Source organism: Gymnoscopelus microlampas (genome assembly GCF_963454915.1).
Source record: "Gymnoscopelus microlampas genome assembly, chromosome: 14".
In the NCBI taxonomy this organism is placed as follows: Eukaryota; Metazoa; Chordata; class Actinopteri; order Myctophiformes; family Myctophidae; genus Gymnoscopelus; species Gymnoscopelus microlampas.
Genome location: NC_139951.1, coordinates 50,995,526 through 51,000,525, shown reverse-complemented (window position 1 = coordinate 51,000,525; position 5,000 = coordinate 50,995,526). Strand labels below are relative to the sequence as shown.

At 43.0% G+C, this 5,000-nt stretch overlaps 1 protein-coding gene across 1 annotated transcript in view; it reads left to right on the top strand.

The window, feature by feature from the left end:
- Nucleotides 1-5,000, top strand: part of LOC311060294 (transcription factor COE3-like) — a gene marked incomplete at both ends in the record, with an annotated part of 67,454 nt that overhangs the window by 44,377 nt on the left and 18,077 nt on the right. The gene's annotated exons all lie outside the window — the stretch shown is intronic.

The following is a 5,000-nucleotide window of genomic DNA, read 5'->3' as shown; positions in this document are numbered from 1 at the left end:
TGTGTGTGTGTGTGTGTGTGTGTGTGTGTGTGTGTGTGTGTGTGTGTGTGTGTGAGAGAGAGAGAGAGAGAGAGAGAGAGAGAGAGAGAGAGAGAGAGAGAGAGAGAGAGAGAGAGAGAGAGAGAGAGAGAGAGAGAGAGAGAGAGAGAGAGAGAGAGAGAGAGAGAGAGAGAGAGAGAGAGAGAGAGAGAGAGAGAGAGAGAGAGTCTTCTCCTCCATGTGTATAGAGGAACTCGCCGAGCCGTTCCACTGCAGCCGTCCATGATCTCTCCTCTTCCTCCTCAACTCCTGCAGGAGGAAGAGGAGGGGATACAGGAAGTTAAGGGGAGGAGTTAATTGAAAAGCTTCCTGTGTCCTGATGAAAGACAACAGATTAACACTTAATTCACTTTATTACACACTGTGTGTGTGTGTGTGTGTGTGTGTGTGTGTGTGTGTGTGTGTGTGTGTGTGTGTGTGTGTGTGTGTGTGTGTGTGTGTGTGTGTAATCAGACTAAGGCAGAGCAGCAGAACAATGCTTCATTTAGCTTTATCTTAATTAAACAGGAAACAGAAGAAGAGTGAGCTCACACACACACACACACACACACACACACACACACACACACACACACACACACACACACACACACACACACACACACACACACACACACACACACACACACACACACACACACACATGTTTGTTTGAAGTAACAGCTTGTAGACAGGGTCAATTTTCAGAGAAGCATAACCCCGAAGGCATTTCGTGTTTATTTTTGGTATACAACATTTCTAGGGGTATTAAGGGGTGCTGAATCCAAATCTGCTGTATACCCAGCGCAAAAATGTCAATTAAGGCCTCAAAATTGAGAAATTCAACATGGCCGCCAGCGCCAGGACCTCTTTCCAAAAAAACAGGTGCTAAACCCACATTCTTTATTCTACTGACATGAAACTTTGCACAGAACATCTGCACTTATGGGGGAAGAAAGTAGGAATATAGCTGGGGTGCAACCATGAGAGTAACAGGGTGTTTTTGACTGTCTAACTGTAATCTTTGTATAGGCGAGGATACAAAAATGACATTTCTTCAGTGTTTGCAGGAATACTACAGCAATTTGGTAATAACTGTACAGTGTTGGACACCAACATTGGAATCCCCCAAGTCTTAGCTTTCTTCAGGTACCAAGTTTATGCCAGTAGCCCTTATAAGTCTGGATATATAAGCATTTTAGTGTAAGCATGCTGTTTTATAGTAGGGTCCGAAAGTGAGGTTCTGTGACCATCCTTTGGCAAGTATGTTTTTACGATTGATTTGACCTCTATGGACCCTTTAGAAAAGATTTAGCCCCCAGGTCCCTCCCAAAAATCCCGGCATTTTTTGCTAGACAGCCAAATTCAAAATGGCGCCCGGCGCCATCTCTAAAAATTAACTTTTGATCTGGATGACCTAGAATCATGTATGAAGGCACTTTTCCATACAAGTCAACCATGAGGATTCCAAATCTGACACAATTTTAATTGTCAGACCTCGTTTTGACTCCGAAATTCAAGATGGCCGAAATCCAGTACAGTAAAAACTTATACCCAGGGGGCAAAGAACCAGATGGGCTAGAAATAAAAACTTGGTGTCTATTTCATGGTTTCAGAGCATGAGAAACTCAATGGAATACTTATCTTTATGATTGGGTGTGTCTGGACCTTTAATTTGCATATTTCCAAGATGGACGCCACGCGAAAATGAGTTTTACTATGACTTTTACAGTGACAGCTTACTGTTATGGCAAAAAGTCTGCTTTTTAAGCAATATGAACACATTTGGTCAGTTTGCGCTTTAATTTATATGTTGTCAATATGGCTGCAGTCATAAATAATGTATGGTATTACATTTTCCATTTATTGATTTATAGATCTATAGTTGTGGGGATGATTGCAGAGAAAAATCGGAGAAAAAGCCCACAATGTACCTTATGTATCATTTTAATAAACTAAATAAAATATAAACAGACACATGCACACTCCAAGACTTGCCAAAAACTTCAACTTTAGGGCTATACAAATTAACATAGTGGTATGCATTCAAGTAACATAACAAAAGATAGACTACTTAGTGACAAATAGAGTAAAAGCGGAGTTGAGGTTGCCTACAAAAGGTTCATTTTGACCTCTATGGTTCAGTCTTGCCTGCTTCTAAAGCCAATGATACTATGGTACAATGCTATTCACTGTCACTGTTGTCATGTTGCACTGATCCTGCTGCATCGTGTCTCCAGTCCCTGGCAACGGCATCCTAAGTAGAATGGAATTGCCTTCTTTGCACGGGAACAGTTTTTCTGGCAGCCTTTGATACAGCTGCATGATATTGCCTTGTTCATTGACACAGGCCAGGCTGGCTCGGTAGATGCAAGGGGGACTGCATTGCTAGCACTGAGAGAACATCCATACTCTGTGAAAGAAGGAATATCCGGCTTGGCGATATGTGCACATTTATCTATTATGGTTGCTAGAACAGCTCTTCTCAGGTGCAGGTCAAAGGAATTATCTGTCGGGGGCAGCAGCTTTAAGAGGGTTGATCTATTATTGAGGAACTTGTACACTCTAAGCTTACTCAGGTCAAAATCCTCCTGGTGGTCCGCTTTGGATGTATATACAGCAATTGTGAGGTCTCGTGCCTGATTGATGGACGTCATCTGAGAGGGAATCATAAGAGTTTTCACCAAACTCCTCAAGTGCAGAGATCCAGACGCATGATGGCCTTGAACCATGCCTTCTTCCCAGTGAAGAAGGGATAGCTGGTGGTACAGTATCTCTGCCACTTAAACTATGGATAAAGGGCAGGGCACGACACTGTGCGAGACCCAGTGCTGATACCATTTGATGGATAGGAAGGTATGAATTTTGCTCTGTTCTCACCCACAGCTCTGGAAGGCATTGGAGATGGGTTGCTGCATAGTAAAGGCACATGATGATGATGTCTGTGTCATTGGCATGGATGACAGCGCCGCCCATGGCTGCTGTGGTGTTGGGGAGTGTTGTTTCTGTCTGTTGTAAACTGTGCTCCGCTGTACCAAATGAAATTCCTAACATGTTCACATGTCATGGCAATAAAGTCTTCTGATTCTGATTCTGACAACTCTGTCAACTTTGTCATTCTGGACACTGTACAGGGTGTGGAGTATTATTCTTGTATCAGCCTCCTGTTGTGTGGATTCTAGTGCAGGGACATCTTCAATAGACCCCTCCTTGATCACCACACTCCTTGTCTCTTCTTTAAACCCCCCACCCAGGTAAAGATGTGTTGGACCAAGGGCCGACTTAAGTTTCTCATTTTCACACCATTCGTCACAGAGGAAACTCAATAGGTTTGCCTTGTTAGCTGACACAGCAAAAAACTCCTGAGGATCTGGAGCTGTGTAATGCATACTGACTTCATATTCTTTGGTAGGTTTTGGTCAAGCATATCTGTGTTCTTGCTCAGCTGTCTTAAGACTAGGTCCACAGTACCGGTCAAAACAGAAGTGAATGATCTCTGTGCCAGCAGGCACATCATTCAACAGCGGACGTTGGTATCGTTCAGCGATTGTTCCAAATGCTTCACCTTTCAGGAACGACCAATGGCGCATGGCATACATGGCATCAATAACTACTGCTGTTTTTCTGTCTTCTGTAGGCAGGTCAGGGATACATGCAACTTTGGTCTCCTCTTTCAGGACCTTCACAAGGCTTGCCTTGGTACCTGTTCTCATCCTGCCATCTTCCTGGAAGAGGGAAGGGGGGAAGTCACTGCACTCGTGGTTGCCTATAAAGTCAACAAGGTTGAGTTCTCCACCACTGGCTATGATTAGGGTCATGCGCAGGAGGGCAGTAATTTCATTGCTCTTGCCAGGTGCTGAGGTTTTCCCCTTAGATTGTTTAGATTTTGTGTTTTGAGTGTAGAAAGTGTTAAGCTTCATTATTCTTGTCTTCTTCTGTTCACTGGACAGTGACTCACACAGTGCCTTCAGACCCAGTTCTTTCACACTCATCAAGTCGTCCTTGACTGTGGATGTGGAATCAGCACACTGTCCTGTAGATATGTTGATCATGGATGATGTGCTCACTGTAAATGGGTTAGTCTCCACTGCTGCCTTGACTACCATCTCTGCATCCCGGATTACACGACTCTGACCAGACTCATGGTGTGGGTCTGCCATATTGACAACATATAAATTAAAGCTCAAACTGACCAAATGTGTTCATATTACTTAAAAAGCAGACTTTTTGCCATAACAGTCAGCTGTCACTGTAAAAGTCAAAGTAAAACTCATTTTTGCGTGGCGTCCATCTTGGAAATATGCAAATTAAAGGTCCAGACACACCCAATCATAAAGATAAGTATTCCATTGAGTTTCTCATGCTCTGAAACCATGAAATAGACACCAAGTTTTTATTTCTAGCCCATCTGGTTCATTGCCCCCTGGGTATAAGTTTTTACTGTACTGGATGTCGGCCATCTTGAATTTCGGAGTCAAAACGAGGTCTGACAATTAAAATTGTGTCAGATTTGGAATCCTCATGGTTGACTTGTATGGAAAAGTGCCTTCATACATGATTCTAGGTCATCCAGATCAAAAGTTAATTTTTAGAGATGGCGCCGGGCGCCATTTTGAATTTGGCTGTCTAGCAAAAAATGCCGGGATTTTTGGGAGGGACCTGGGGGCTAAATCTTTTCTAAAGGGTCCATAGAGGTCAAATCAATCGTAAAAACATACTTGCCAAAGGATGGTCACAGAACCTCACTTTCGGACCCTACTATAAAACAGCATGCTTACACTAAAATGCTTATATATCCAGACTTATAAGGGCTACTGGCATAAACTTGGTACCTGAAGAAAGCTAAGACTTGGGGGATTCCAATGTTGGTGTCCAACACTGTACAGTTATTACCAAATTGCTGTAGTATTCCTGCAAACACTGAAGAAATGTCATTTTTGTATCCTCGCCTATACAAAGATTACAGTTAGACAGTCAAAAAC